The 16,887-nt window shown below is 36.4% G+C and overlaps 1 protein-coding gene across 4 annotated transcripts in view; it reads right to left on the reverse strand.

Moving 5' to 3' along the window:
* The window catches only part of lingo1a (leucine rich repeat and Ig domain containing 1a), an 81,992-nt gene that overhangs the window by 31,292 nt on the left and 33,813 nt on the right, over positions 1 to 16,887 (reverse strand). For all 4 annotated transcript variants that reach the window (XM_016537316.1, XM_016537297.1, XM_016537302.1 and 1 more), the window contains one exon: positions 8,958 to 9,100. The gene's annotated coding sequence lies outside the window, so the exon portion shown is untranslated. The remainder of the gene's footprint in view (positions 1 to 8,957; positions 9,101 to 16,887) is intronic.

Below are 16,887 nucleotides of genomic sequence, written 5' to 3' on the forward strand. Positions count from 1 at the left end.
ATATATAGATAGATAGATAGTATATGTATATTATAACCTCATTGGGGGCTGAGCCCCCCCTAAAATGAAAATCCAAGAATCGCCTCTGCTTATGAACAAGGCAAATTAAGGAAATTTATGGCAGCAGAATATGGATGGACAGCAGAATTTGGATGCAGATCAGCTTGCAGCTTGGCTGAACGTTTGGCGTTTGTTTGTGACAGTATGGCTCGCCACCATCAAACCACTCTAAGAGAATAAACCAGCACAGGCTATTTTACAGATCAATGACGTTACATTATTGCAAAGTGTAAGTATTTATGAACCTCCTAAGTGGGTTCATAAATATCTTACGCTGGTACAATGATCCTGCTGTAAATGTGAGGATAGATGGACTTTTTTCCCCTCAAAATCTCTCCTCATATCTCTCAGACAGATACATAATGCCGTGCACACAAATCAGATGCAGAATGTAGCTGAAAACATCAGCTGTTTCTCAGGAACGGATCAGCACCATCGAGCAGAGCTCTCAAATTACCAAACAGATCTGTTTTAGCACCTGGAATTTTAACTGTATACATTTATTGGCATAGTTATTGATGCATGGACAGACCTTTTCAGAGTTGAGCGCCTCATCTCACCCTCATACACACACTGCTCTGCATGTTTAGTGGACTAATGATGCCTGCAATGAACTGTAATTTGCTCCTTGAAGATCAGGCAGGTAGCAGTCCTATTAAGAGACCAGAAACATCACAAGCCGGCTTTGATGTAATGGTCAGGTATTTAAATTTATAAGGATGGGCATTCATCATCTGAAGAAGCGTGCCTAAACTTGCGCAGCCAGTGTCGACGGCTCTACTGATTATTAATGGTAGCCATCTAGTATTGTTGCACCACATACAATGTAATGCATATGCAATGTATCCAAAATTGCTTCTCTACATGCACTACTTGATGTTCGCTATATAGGGAATAGTAAATGAGTGCTTGTTTGTTGTTGTCTCTTAGATCAGGGGGAATTTGCAAATAATAATGAAGTAATGATGATTTTATTTTATTTTTTTACATTCAGTACTTAAAATTTACCACTTGATAAAACATAATACTGTAATTTTTTAAAGATTAGAAATCAGTGACTATTTTATACTACTGAAAACACTGTTTTTTACCATGTAGAAAAAAAATCTGCATATAATTTGATGGAAAAAATATTGAAAAAAATATTTTGTTTAAATATTAAAGTCATAATAAAATAATATTTCAATAATTTGCTTTAGTGTAAAGGCAATGTAAAAGCCAAAAATATTTTAGAATTTAGTTTTTCTGTATAATAAATCACACTAAGTATTTATAAACAAACAAACAAACATTAAGTATATAGATGAAGAAGGTCCCTTCCAAGAGATAAGAGAATCTTATTTTTGGGTCCTTGTCATCAAAAAGTAAAAAAAAAAAAATCACTGCCCACTGCTTTTTATATTTATATTTTAGGCCTTTAAAACACATATTAGGCTACTTCATATTAGTCCTTAAGACAGGGATCACATTAAAGTCCAAAGCAAATCTTAAAAAATGATAATTGATTTGTGGGCTGGATTTAAGGATAAATTACTAACACTTGAGGGGCTGTATGAGATTATCTCATAGTTTGAGACCCGTGCCATTGGGAAAACTACACTATTGTGAAAATAACCAGAAAATCTTTACCAACAGGGTGTTTTACGCAGGGACAGGGAACCAGCTGCAGGCCAGGAGGAAAAAAAACAAAGCTCTCAAAAAAGTGTTTCGAAGGGATCATGGGGTTATTCGATTGATTTCCTTTAGGTAGATCCTCACATATCATCCCAATAGACAAACTCAGTCTAAAGACAATTTAATTAAGAGGCAGATGGCAGCAGGGGAGATAATCCTGCAGAGTTTGATGTAATTCAGAGATGATTAAAAACCCATCGCTGCACTCCCCAAATGGAGCGATGGCCTCACTTTGACCACACCGAGGGTGCGAATCACAGATTTACCCACAGGTCCCTCCTGCGGCTGCACTAATCAGCTGGACTCATCTGGAATTACCACTTGAATTTTCCATAAGAAAGATGGCGTCAGTGTTCCCTTATGACCCGAGGAGGTAACTGGGAATTCTGCTCCTACATGATAGAGCCATTTTAGGCACTTGTAATCACATATCTGCTTGAATAATGGTGTGTCTTGGCTTTGGCTTCATTTACACTCATCCATATAATGTCCGTATGATTAGCAACATCTCACGTAGGGTCTATTTTCAGGCAGGATATTTATAAAGCCTGGATATTTAAAGCCGTCACAGGATGGTTTGGATCCATTCCAGATTTGTAATTATAATTTCTGGAAGTCTAGAACCCACAAATTACAAACTGTTTGTCAGCATATTATTGTTGAATTACTGACAGCGGTGATTTGTAACCTAATTCAATTCAGAACGAATTTTAGCATTTAAGTGCTTCATGATGAAAACCAACAAGAGTGTTTTGCATTTTACATCAACAAAAATTATGCATATTTTGGCACATTAAATCAGCAAGTGAGTTTGAATGTGACACATCAGGGAAGAAGAATCACATTATTAATTAATATCTCAATTGTTTCACATATAAATCAGTGAGTTTAAATGGAGAGCAAACAAAGCTACACCTAAGATTTTTTTTTTCCTCAAAAAAATGCCCTATTATGTTTGAGAAGAGATCTCAACAATGTCTCAGGCAGCTCAGATTTGCCAAAACTCAGAGATCTCTATTCAATTACCTTCAAGACCAAATTATGTGCTATCCACATTCATTTCTATGGATGCCTACACATGAAATGCTGGCAAAAATATATTTATCATGACACAAATTAAGAATTCGTTCCAATGAATTAGGAATTTTTTCATTATATTTATTTGTTTCCTCGTTTTAGTTAAATTGCGGCCACAATTTATTATTTATTCTCTTGTTTTAGTTACTGAAACTTTACTAAAACAAAGGAACAAATTAGTACAATGTGGCCATAATTGACTTAAACAAATGACTGAATTCTTAATTTGTGGATTTATCTAAAACAAGGGAACAAATTCTTAATTCGTGGCCACGTTTTACTAAAAAGAGCGAACAAATTCTTAATTCGAGGCCATGATTTACTAAAATGGGGGAACTAAATCTAAATTCATGGCCACGATTTACTAAAACGAGGGAACAAATTCTTAATTTGTGGCCACGATTTACTAAATTGAGAAAATGAATTCTTAATTTGTGGCCACGATTTACTAAATCAAAGGATTTTAATTCCTTATTTGTGACCAACGATTTATTAAAACGAGAGAACAAATTCTTAACTTGTGGCCACGATTTACTAAATCAAAGGAAATTAATTCCTTATTTGTGACAAACGATTTATTAAAGGGGTCATATGATGCGATTTCAAGTTTTCCTTTCTCTTTGGAGTGTTACAAGCTCTTGGTGCATAAAGAAGATCTGTAAAGTTGCAAAGACTAAAGTCTCAAATCCAAAGAGATATTCTTTATCAAAGTTAAGAGTCAACCACGCCTACCTAAAACGGCTCGTTCTAACACGCCATAATGATCTTTAAAATAGCATCATATGACCCCTTTAAAACGAGAGAACAAATTCTTAACTTGTGGCCATGATTTACTAAATCGAAGATATGAATTCTTAATTTGTGACCTCAATTTACTAAAACGAGGGAACAAATCTAAATTAGTGACCACAATTTACTTCAATGATGGAACAAACTCTAAATTCATGGCCACTATTTAACTGATATGAGGGAACACATTGTGAATTCGTGGCCACAGTTTACTGGCAAATTCTTAATTTGTGGCTATCGAGGTTATGTATATTTCTAAGGAATGAGAAACAGTTGACACTTCAATGAAACATAAATGATAACTCCAAGTTTCCCAAGCTCCAAAAGAGCATTTTCATTTTGTTTTTGCGCATTACTTCAGCAAACATGGTCGTGGGGTGCATTCTCTGAGAGGTCTGGTCACCAGTTTCCCATTCCAGCTCACATTACCGCCCTCCAGATTCATGCATGTGTGGCATAATCTCCAAGCTCTTTCCGTTCCCCTCACCACCGGCTACAAATCTCCTTCCCAGCAGCCCCCTCACCACCCTAGAAATGTCTTCACACTGCTGCCTCTCAGAGGGGAAAGACTGACCTTGACGACAATTCCCTCTCTTAAACGCAGATTACACCAAATCTTTCTCCAGCACAAATGCTTCCAGAAATCCATTTTTCCACCTCTGATGGTTTTGTATCTCAGCGGCAGCTATTCAACAACACAGGACACTCAGATTACAGTCAAATTTACTGTGAGGCAGCATAAACACTTCTTTATCTCATTAAGCATGAATGGATTCATGAACATGAATATTCAAACATTCACATGAATATTCACAAAGTACCGCTCAGTTTCTCAACCTTTACTCTTTGCTTCTTTCTTCAGTCGCACACACACTAATCACATGCATAAACACAGGTGAGCGGGGTGTCTTTTTCTTGAGTTTTCTAACAATTACAATCAGCCCTTTCAGCAGAGATCTGCAGCGGTTCCCAGCATGCATCAGCACCTATTGTTTGCAACTCTGTATGTGTTAGGTGTTGAAATGACGCTGTTCATCAGTGCTGTTCTGATCTCATTTTGCTCTGATTGTAGGCGAGCACCGAAGTTCAGCTGTCAGAAAAAGCTGATATTTTAATAAATCACTGAAGAGCCACTGCACAGAAACCATCTGCCTGTGTATTAATATTACAAGTCGGTCCTGACAAGGCTATACATACATTACTGACAGTAACATTAGCCCTAGTCTCACATGAAATCTGGTCCGCTTATTTGCCCCAAGAACCACCCACTTGACTGACACGTATACGACCAATCACAGAATGTTTTTACAGTATATACAATGTCTATAGATTGGTAAATCTGAATCTGGACATAACTCTGAGAAAATAAGATATACAGGTGTTCAAGTCAATTCCATAAACCTCAAACATGGTCGTTTTGTTGGTTGGATGGATGGGTGGTTGTTTGGATGGTTGGTTGGTTAGATGGATGGATGATTTGATGGTTGGTTGGATGGATGGATGGATGATTGGATGGTTGGTTGGTTGGTTAGATGGATGGATGATTGGATGGTTGGTTGGATGGATGGATGATTGGATGGATTGTTGGATGTTTGTATGTTTGGTTGGTTGGTTGGATGGATGGATGGAAGGGATGATGGAGGGATGGATGGATGGTTGATTGGTTGAATGGATGAATGGAAGATGGATGGGAGAATGGTTGGTTAATTGAATAGATGGTTGTTTGGATGGATGGATGGAAGGTTGGATGTTTGGTTGGTTGGATGGATGGTTAAAAAGGACAGTTTTTTTGCATCAACAATTTTAATAATTTAATAATTTGGTAACACTTTATTTTGATGGTTCCTTTTGAACATTCTGTTGATAATAAGTACTGTTGCACCTACATGTCAACTAACTCTCATTAGAATATTAGTAGACTGTCCGCTTATTTTCTGCTAACTCTGCTAATTATTGTGATGGTCTCCCAACAGACATTCTACGGACTATAAGTAACTTTGCAAGTACATGTCAACTTATTCTAACCCTAACCCTACCAGTCTACTAATACTCTACTAATTCTCTAGTAAGAGTTAATATACTGTATATGTAGGTGCAACGTTACTTACAGACAACAGAATCATATTTTTCATATTTTTTACACCCCAATCAACACTTAAAAAAAAAATTTTTTTTTTTACAGTACTTCACCATAAAATTATTACTAAAACATATTATGAATTATTCAAAAAATTTTTTCAAGAGAAAAAATGTATTTTCCTGTTTAGTTCATATGGCAAAGTAGCAGTCACATATATGATTTTATTTTACTTCAAGATGCTTTATATTATTTTTGTCGTATTTCTTTAATCTGAACTCAGCTGGCAGTGTTTAGCGTAAATTTAACTGGATGTTTTTATGGTGTGTGATCTGACAGAAAGAGTCAAGAGAAAATGAAGCTCCTTAGAACATGCACAAGACTCTGAGCAACAAAAAACATAATGGCCCAGCCATCTCATCTCACTCTCAGGCAGAAATTGAGCTCCTATCTTTTCCCCTGTTTTTTTGAGGAAGAGATTCATACATGCAGAATCTAGCGTGTCGTTTGTCTTCAGTCATGCGAAATGCCGTCCGTCAGCTTTACTGCAGCCTGGTTTCCTCTCCACACAGTCACGATAAATGATGGAGAACAGAAGCAAAAGACGAGGAAAAGAGAGAGAGAGAGGCAGGGCTGTAATGTTTCTGCACAGATATGGCTTTCAAATACTGGCTTATGTGTTGGAATTCATACGCTATCATTCAAAATGACAAACCAAAATAATACAAGGTTCATTTATCCTGCTGTTTTGGACGGATCCTTTTTACCTCATGGTTTCTACTAGCTACGGAGGCGCAAAAACAGCCCAGCGTAAAGCAAACTATTTTACAACCAATTACATGGAAATAGCCATTACAGCATGTTGGACCTAAAAGACTCAGAGTCCATCAAATAAAACTCAAACAGCCTTGCATAGCCAGACTTTTGACTATCAGCGTAAATACTAGTCCACAAAGCAGCTCATTCAAGCTCCAAAGTCACTTGTGTTGTTTTCTGTCATGAGCACACACTTTCCATAAGTAATCGCAAAATATGAACTGCAATTACAAGGCTAATCTCCTCCGTGTCTACAGGTACAATGCCAAAATTCATTCTCACACAAACTCAATTACACTAAAACTTTTCACAATCTACCAACAAACTACAAGGTGTGTCTAATTTTACGGTTCTCACAATTTTTTTTTGGCTGTTGCTCATTGCTGCTCACTAATCGCTAATCAGGATAGTACACACAGTTGTCTAGTCTAGTCATCTATGCTACAATTTACAATTTATGTACAAAAAAATGTAGTCTTATAATAAACTCTTTGTTTTCTCAAAAAGAGAATCAACATATAAAGCGATTAGCATTACATCCGATTAGTAATTACATCCAGTTTGAAATGCGTCATAGCATCTACAATATAATTTGGGTTTTGTCACAATCTTAAAACGAGATGTACACTTTCTGAACTGGAAGGTATGCAAATTTACTACAAAATATAAACTTTACACAATTAATCACAAAATATGAATGTGATTGCAAGGTCATTCTCCTCCTTGACTGCAGGCACAATGGAGAAATTGAAAATAGGTCGTAACATCTACGCTACAATTTGGAGCATTTTTTGCATACTTAAAACATTAACGTACGGTAGGGTTTGAATGACTTCTGATTTTTTAAAGTCGACTTTTATGTGATGAAAGTCGAGTCGAAGTCGACTAGTCCCTGATGACGTCATTAATGAACAAATAAAGGGGCGGTCACACTGCACTTTTCGTTCCATTGACTTCCATTCATACGTTTATTAAGAAATATATTCTTGAACTTTTCAGTTTCTAAGCTATTTTATTGCGAAATCACAGAACAGTGTTGACAATACATTTCCGTGCTGAATGATTCTGTGTGCGCGCCATCTGCGCGAGATGTACGCGCTACTGTCCTATGTGTGGCCTTTCAAGTGCAGCAGCACATTAGATTAGAACGGCGATTAACTTACCTGTACAATAAGCTGTTTAAAACGTGCATTCTCCCATTCAGTTTCGAGCATCCAGTAATATAATCACACATGTCTTGTAGAGTGCTTTCAGAGTATGCATTTATTTGTCATTTTAACTGTTTGGAAACGGAGCGTAAATGTGGAAGTCCTTCAAAGATTTCTAATCCTGTTGCGCCCTCTATAGGACCAGCGACTAGTCGATGTTAAGCTTAAAGCGTCATGGCAGAGCATTGAAGTCGATTAGTCGATTAGTCGGTGCAACCCCTAACGTACAGGATAAATGTAGGATAATGCTTGTGTTGGTTTAGACAGCAAGACCAATATGTAAAGCAAAATTCATTCTCTCACAAACTCACAATACAAGTTAATTCTTGACAATCTATCAAACTACATGGAGACTGAGTTTGCATTAATTTTTGTTTATCGCAATTGGCGAGTAGGACAGTACACACATTAAATGTCATTAAATCCAGTTTAAAATGTACTTTGGAATCTATGCTACATTTTGAGTTGTTTCCTTTCATACTTAAAAAAATGAGAAATTTTAATTGTGTAACATATGTTTAGTTTTAGACTAGAAAGGAAACATGTAAAGCGATTAGCAGTTAACCGAAATAGGTTTTTCAATGGCTGACAATATCAGGTTGGCCGATTATAATGTCGATACATGTATACCACAATTTAATGATAGACTCTTTGAACTGAACAGAGCACACAAATTCACAACAAATATCCATCAACAAATATCCATCAACAAAGCTGAAAAAGCGCAAACAATCCCACAATCTTCTCAAACTTTTCCTCAGAAATGGTTATTTTAGCCACCCAGTAATTTGTAAACAGGACAAACCAATAAAACCGTGAACCATGAATTCCATAAAGCCAGCCAATCAGATTACAGCTCGACAGGCGGTGCGCGAACGACCCGTGGGCGTGTCATCCGAAGCTGATACGTGTCAGTGGGCGTGTTTGTTCTGCTCCGGCTGGGTTTGTGGGTGCGGACACATTTGGACGTCTCCTGGTGGCCCTGAACGGTTCAGACGAACCCCTGTAAACTCCTACGGAAGCTGCTGTCTGTCAGATATGCTGATATCACTCACCTCTCTCACAGACTGTCAACGCGGCACCTCTTTTATTTCGAAATCAACTCTATTTCTTTTCTGGCACATTGGCTTTAATATGATTTAAAGTGTAGCTGCAGGAGTCGGCAGTATACTGAGGAAAAATACCGTGCCAGCACTTACATAACATCACAGAAACACAAATCACTCGCTCTGTAGGAGAGGCTGAGTTGTACTCACGGGCAGTAAATACTTCTCTGCTCTTTAGGATGGAGGCTGCTGGTTCACAGTGAATCGTGCAGGAGACAGAGACACGTTCTCTCCCACATCCACATTCCCCTGTCTTAATGTCTCCTCAGTGGAAAATCCCAGAACAGATGAAACTGCAATGAGAAAAACAAAGCAGACGAGAATATTTCAGGACTAATGCTACAGTATGTCATCATTTGGGTGCATTTCATTGGATTGAATTATCTTAGAATATATATTTATTAACCACGTTTGCAAATAAACATCACTATTGGTACTATTACTCAAACTGAGGGTTAAGGATTTGAAGAAACGCCAAACTACTGAAATTTGAAACATATCTCACCCTGCATGCTACAGAAATGAATGATATCTCAAATTAAAAATGTGCTATTACTTTCCTATGTTATTGGACTTGGGTTTTTCTTCAACTATGGACACTTTTGTTCCGGTGGACTTTTAAGACAAAGTCTTAAAAATGTAATCTCACCTCAGTGTTATTTCCATCAAATCTCAAATTACATATTTTTTTAAAGCATTTTGTGGTGTAAATGCATTTTAAACATTTTTGGAACAAAACGGATTATGTCTTTGCCTGTTTCACAGCATTAAATGATATTTTGGACAAAATTACAGCTTGACTGGAAATGAAACACGATAAACATTGTTCACAAGTGATATTTACCCTGGTTTTGTGATATTTACCTAGATTTTACTTTGTTTTCTTCACACATCACGTCTCAGATTTCATCTCAAGCTTAATTCGGGGCAAAAATGTTGGTTGTTGTGAAAATGACAAATGAGGGACATTCGTGAGGATTTTTTATTTAGATGTATCAAAGTTCTAAACGTAGAAGTTCATATTTTAATCAGTTTTATTGTAAAAATATAAATGATTACATTCAAGATCTAATATCTGAGAGTAAAACAACACAAAACGAAATCTGTTTTTTTTTCTTTTCAATAAAAATCAGGCCCCAAGTTGAAGAAACACCCACATAATGCCTTGCACCTGATGGATGATAAAACGTGACAATCCCATAGACTTACAAGCAAATACTTGAACCGTATCTAGTGAGCAGAATGTTACAGACTTTAATGCCTTAGCAACCACACAGACCACCCTAGCAACTGTGTTAAAAACCCCTTAGAGCAACTTGGCAACCTCATGGTGACCCAAAACAATATTTTTTGCTGTCGAGAAAGCAGTCATAATAAAGTCCCCCAAGAAATATTTCAGCGTCAAGCCTTAACGCATCCGCTACATATATTTTAAATTACAGTAAGCTCCATTACATGTATCCTCACATGGCTGCAGCAGATGTGACCGTTTCTCAAGGTTTAACAGCACTCAGTCTATTTTAAATGAGACCTTATATTATATTATTATATTATAACTCATAACCCTTCCATTTGATTGGCTCTGCTGTGAGCGTCCACTGCTACTGATTGCCTCCGCTGGGAGGGTCGCTTGTTTCCTCTCTAATTGGTCAGAAGGTGCGTAATACAGAAGTCACACACATGCTGCGAGACCATCTCGGCCACCTTTCATTTTCCGAGCGAATTTCCCGCTGCGGCTTCATCTCCACCTGAATCCCACCAGCACACATCGTCAAAGCCACTTCCTGTTTTGCAGCTCCCTGCACGGTGGTATTTCTAATAGCCCTGAATGTGCAGAATTTATATAATGCCAAGACTTGTTTATTACAAACTGTCGAGATATCATTATGTTTCTCCACTAACTTCACAGGACAAAAATGGATTAGCAATCTATCTAGAGTTACACAAGGGTTGCGGCTCTCCCAAATGACAATTTAATGTTTAAATGAGGTTTTTGTGAAACTAAAACACCCATTTAGCTTCACAAGCAAGAGTTCCTAGGTCAACCGGCATTAATGTGCGCTGGGAAATTCATACTAAGTTCAACAGGTTATCAGTAACTCACTCTCAGCTACGTGAATGAAAGAAAATCTCATTGTAATGCTGAGAAGTATAGCTTTTTTCTTAGTAAATAAAGAGCTGTTGCACAAAACACTCTATAACAGTAAAGTTAATGAAAATGCATGCTGCTTTCAAACAGAAGACTATGGTAGCAAGCCAGAGACTACAACTAAATCATCTATGAAAATAGCCTGAATGGGTTTGAGAGAACAAAAGCAGGACTGGATTGACCAAATGGGCATTTGGGCACATACCCAGTGGCACCATGTTTAAGCGGGCAACATGGGAGGCCAGAAAGATGAAAAAGATTGATAAACGATGGATAAACGCAGCTTGGAGGTAACATTATGGCTCATATTTTGCTCTTTAAGAATATGAGTTTTCAGTTATTAACTTGCTGAGCTACAAAATTAATATGAGCACAGTTTGAGATCTCTTCTAAAACTCCAAAAGCCAGATTATTAGATGAAATTATTAAGGTCTTCAGAAATAATTTTTTTCCCGGCCAAAATATATTTCAAATATATGCTAAATATCGGTTTTATTGTAAAAACAGCTCTGATTCGAGTCCAAATAAAACAAAAGCTTTTGCTTTGCCATCAACCCTTGGAGGCTGACAAAATACTTTCTTTTTAAAGCAACAATTGTGCACAAAGCCATTTACAACAGATGTTCCGGCCCGAAAATATCCTGTTCTCCATATCCTGATGCGGAAATTAACCTGTGACCCGCAATAAAATCAAAGAAGCAATTACAGACTCATAAATTTACTTGTTTGCTGTGTCGAAAAGTCGAGTGGCATGCTAAGAGCCAAACCATGATCTCTGGATATTGGAAAAGCAATCAAACGGAAGACTAATTAATGAGCTTTTGAGTTATTGCTCAACTTGACACGAATCCTCACGGGAAAGGAGTTGAATCTAATTCTGAGATAAGTCATAAACATTCTTACAGACAGAAGATGCTCTCTGATCAGTTGCACAAAGACGATTAAACGCATCAGGATATCAGATGTTTTAGGAGTTGGAAATTAAAGCTCTTGAGTTCTTGTTAGTCAGAATGCATGTGTGGCCCAATAACTTTGAGTTACGACGACCAAAGGTCATGCTATAGAGCAAATGTCAAGATTTTCTGTGAACAAACTAAATTATAGTTAGTTCCTCACACAAAAGACTTGAAGGAATATTTCACCCAAAAATAAACATTTGCTGAAAATCTACTTACCATCAGGCCATCCAAGATGTTGACTGAGTTTGTTTCTTTATTGTTTACAGATTTGGAGAAATGTGGCATTACGTCACTCACCAATGGATCCTCTGCAGTGAATGGGTGCCGTCAGAATGAGAGTCCAAACAGCTAATAAAAACATCACAAGAATCCACAAGTAATCCACACCACTCCAGTCCATCAGTTAACATCTTGTGAAGCAAAAAGCTGCATGTTTGTAAGAAACAAATCCATCATTAAGACGTTTTCAACTTTAAACCATTGCTTTTAGCTAAATATGAGTCCTTTGTCCATAATATTGCTTTCTCTTGTGAAAAAGTCATCTCATCTGAAACAAGAGAAAAATATTTATGGATCAAGCACCGTTTACAAGCGAAAACCATTCTCAATGAATATGTGGGTGGATTTTGATGTGAGAGGACAACGGGGGATGGACTTTTTCACTGGTATTTTGGCCAGAAGCGAAAGTTTAAAGTTAAAACACCTTAAATAAACGCCTTAACGCTGGATTTGTTTCTTACAAACATGCAGCTTTTCGCTTCACAAGATGTTAACTGATGGACTGGAGTGGTGTGGATTACTTGTGGATTCTTGTGATGTTTTTATCAGCTGTTTGGACTTTCACTCTGACGGCACCCATTCACTGCAGAGCATCCATTGGTGAGCAAGTGATACAATGCTACACTTCTCCAAATCTGTTCCGATGTAGATGGCCTGAGGGTGAGTAGATTTTCAGCAAATGTTCATTTTTAGGTCATTCCTTTATGATGAAGGATGAAACATATTAGATTACTTTTATGATGCTTCTGCATCATTTTTGAAGCTTAAAAGCCTCTTTTTGTTTTCTGAAAAAAGGTCATACATGAAACAACATAAGAGTAAGTAAATGACAGAATATTCATTCTTATGGTGAACTGTCCCTTTAAACAGACACACACCCAGTGTAAACACACCACATCCTCATTGATATATTTGACTGGATCTCTTTTAATTACTCAACAGCCTTATGAGCATTTCTGATCTCCCAGCTGTCCCCTGTGTCACGCACAGGAGAGTGATTACCACACACCGAGTGCCATTCGCAAGGCCGCTGAAATCAAATGACACAATTGAGAGGTATGCCGCAATATTTCGGCTTTCTGCTGCAAATGAGATCCTGTTAAAATACTGAGAAGAATTTAATTCCCCATCATTCCAGTTAATGGCCGCCGGCATTTTGCGGTAGGGCACATATGAGAATTACTCCATTCTTCTTCTGCAGTTAGGGCCATCTATCAGTCCGAGCATAATTATTCCCTGGGTGCCAGAAAGCTGACAGGCCTATTGCCGGCTCACTCTCCATAGAATAGGGTCTAATCTTGCCAGTGAGCTGTGTGGCGAAGCGGCCTTCAGAGCCTGGCACACATGAATGGAATGGGGCGGGGCTTACAGACAAGCAGGGGAGTGTTGATTGGGCTGTCAGGCTGTGTGGGTGGAAGCTTACTATTAGATTCTCATTTATCTCAATGGCCCGGCTATCACCTGAGCTGTAAATATGACTAACCAGTCTGGAGTCACAGGAAATTATGTCATGGTGGATGGCACAATCCCAAGCCCTCAATAGGGACTATCCTGCACTGAGACGTCAAAGCAACAGACAGGGTAAAAGTCAAATTTTTTTTCATTTATTTGTTAAACATTTCATGCCTTTAAGAAGATTTTTATGTGAAAATCAGTGTTGTTTTTGTAAACTAAAACCGAAACTATTAAAAAAAATAATTTTCATTAATCAAAATAAAGCTGAAATAAAAAATTAAAAAATAAGATTTAAAAAAAAATCTTGGCTTCTAACTGTTGAAGTACTAAAAACTAAAAAATAAATTAAAGCTAAATGGAAAACTTTTAATGTAACAAAGGGTAAAAGTCAAGCTTTCTTTAAACTTTCTTAAAAATGTCATGCTTTTAAGGATACTCAAAAAAGATTGTTACATGTACATGTTACAAACACGCGTTTTTATTGTTTTATTGTTTACTAAAACTGATACTATTACAAGAAAATGTTCATTAATTGAAATAATAATAATAATAATAATAATAATACAAATAGTAGATGAAAAACTTAAACTTGGCAACTGACTATCAAAAAATCTTGGCTTCTAACTTTTGAAGTACTAAAGGTACTAAAACTACAAATTAGATTAAAACTAAACAAAGATTTAATGTAAAGCTAATAAAAAATGACAAAAGCACACAAAATTTCTAAAATAATAGTATATAAAATACTAAAATAACACTGATTAATATATACATATTAGTGCTGTCAAACGATTAATCGCGATTAATCGCATAAAAAAAGATTTTGTTTACATAATATATGTGTGTATACTGTGTATATTTATTATGTATATATAAATACAATGCATGTAAATATTCATGAAAAATATATTGTTTATATGTTAAATATATTTATATATAATATAAAAGAATATAAATATATGCATGTAAATACATGTAAATATTTTCAAAATATTCACTGTATGTGTGTGCATTTATATATACATAATAAATATACACAGTACACATACATATATTATGTAAACAAAAACCTTTATTTTGGATGTTATTAATTGCGATTAATCGTTTGACAGCACTAATACATATACATTTTAGATATATATATATATATATAAATAAAAATTAATCACCAAACATATTATATTATAATATTATTATTAATGTGATAAAACACACTAGCAACCATCTATAAAAACACCCAGAACACAGCAGAAACTGCATCCATCCATCCATCTATCAGTCTCAGCCTATCTGTCCATCCATTGTTTAAACTTCAAGCTTTTAAAAAATACTTCAAACTTAAAGCTACTTCAAGCTTAAAACCTTCAAACTTTTAATAAGATTTAAAAATTTCATGCGTTGTAAAGTCAACATCAAAGTTGTAGACAAACTTTACTTTCTAGTATGTTATTTAATGTGTGATTTATTGCAAATCATCTGAATGGTTAAAACAAGCAGAAGCAAGGTGATGGAAACAGAGGCAGGCAGGGATGAGATGACTGGGGAGGAGCAATGTGCGGGGCTTAGAGCTAGAGCAGGAGATGGTGGGCGGGGTTAAAAGTCAAGGAAGGGTGAGTAACAACAGCAGCGTGTCTGAAGCCAGAACCCGCTGGCCTCTTGCCCTCCTCCTCTGGGCAGAAGCATTTCTATTCACAGCTGACTTCAACCTCCTCTGAACACCTGCCTCAGCGTGGCTGTGTTCAGGGGGAAAAATGACATCCTCTACTGTTACCTAAAAACTCAGAAATCTTTCTCCCTGACAGGAGCCATGCTGTGCTCTAAGCTCTCATGCTCGTCTGTTTGAAGCTCCACATTTTATATTCTCAAAGGGCATTTATTGTGTGTGACACCTTTCCAAAGATTCTGTCAGGACACTCTGTCAGAGCATTTTACATGAAATATATTTCTATAAGACTTGATCAAACTCACCACTGCAATGACGCTGTGATGAATCTATTAAGGAGAAGACAGATGACTCAGAAAGTCTGTTTTTCACCATTTATTTACTAAAGAAGGGAGCTTTCATACAAGAGCTTTATTTGTGGAGCATGTGTCATGAAAGCGAGTTTCCACCATGTTGTTATAGATAGATAGACAGACAGACAGACAGACAGATACGTAGATAGACAGACAGACAGAAGATAGATAGATAGATAGATAGATAGGCCATTTATTTACTAAAGAAGGGAGCTTTCATACAAGAGCTTTATTTGTGGAGCATGTGTCATGAAAGCCAGTTTCCACCATGTTGTTATAGATAGATAGACAGACAGACAGACAGACAGATACGTAGATAGACAGACAGACAGAAGATAGATAGATAGATAGATAGATAGGTAGATAGGTAGGTAGATAGATAGATAGATAGATAGATAGATGATAGATAGATAGATATTTGTGCAATTCTGAAAAAAGTCAAAATTGAGAGATATAAACAGAATTGTGAGATATAAACTCACAATTCTGAGGAAAAAAGTCAGAATTGCGAGATATAAACAGAATTGTGAGATGTAAACTCAGAATTCAAAGAAAAAGTCTGAATTGAGATAAACTTAGAATTACGAGAAAAAAATAACAGAATTGTGAGATGTAAACTAAAACTTCAGAGGAAAAAAAGTCAGAATTGCGAGATATAAACTAAAGAATTCTGACTTTTCCTCTCGCAATTCTGAGTTTATCTCACAATTCTGTTTTCAATTCTGTTCTGACTTCATTTGCAACTGCAAGTTTATATCTCACAATTCTGTTTATATCTTGCAATTCTGAGTTTACTGTATATGAGAACTGAGGTTTAAAAGTCGATTCTGTTTTCAATTCTGTTCTGACTTCATTTGCAACTGCAAGTTTATATCTTGCAATTCTGAGTTTACTGTATATGAGAACTGAGGTTTAAAAGTCACAATTCTGAGATAAAAAGTCGTAATTACCTTATTTATTTTTTACATCACACGATCGAAACAAGCTTCCATAGTCATCAGAGTAGATTGTGAATGCGAGATTCATTTTAGTGAAGCAGTTTGTTCAGTCGTACATATCGTACAATATGTAACATTTCAAAGTTTGATTTATTTTAGTGAAACAATCTGTTCAGGTTTAAACAAATGATTCACTGAAAATATATGCATTTTATTTAGTGTAAATGTATCTGTTTGAATTTAATTTGATCAGCTTGGTAAACTTCAGCTTTAAAGCAGCTTCT

Source organism: Sinocyclocheilus rhinocerous, unplaced genomic scaffold (genome assembly GCF_001515625.1).
Source record: "Sinocyclocheilus rhinocerous isolate Xijiao unplaced genomic scaffold, SAMN03320098_v1.1 scaffold1605, whole genome shotgun sequence".
Classification (NCBI taxonomy): Eukaryota; Metazoa; Chordata; class Actinopteri; order Cypriniformes; family Cyprinidae; genus Sinocyclocheilus; species Sinocyclocheilus rhinocerous.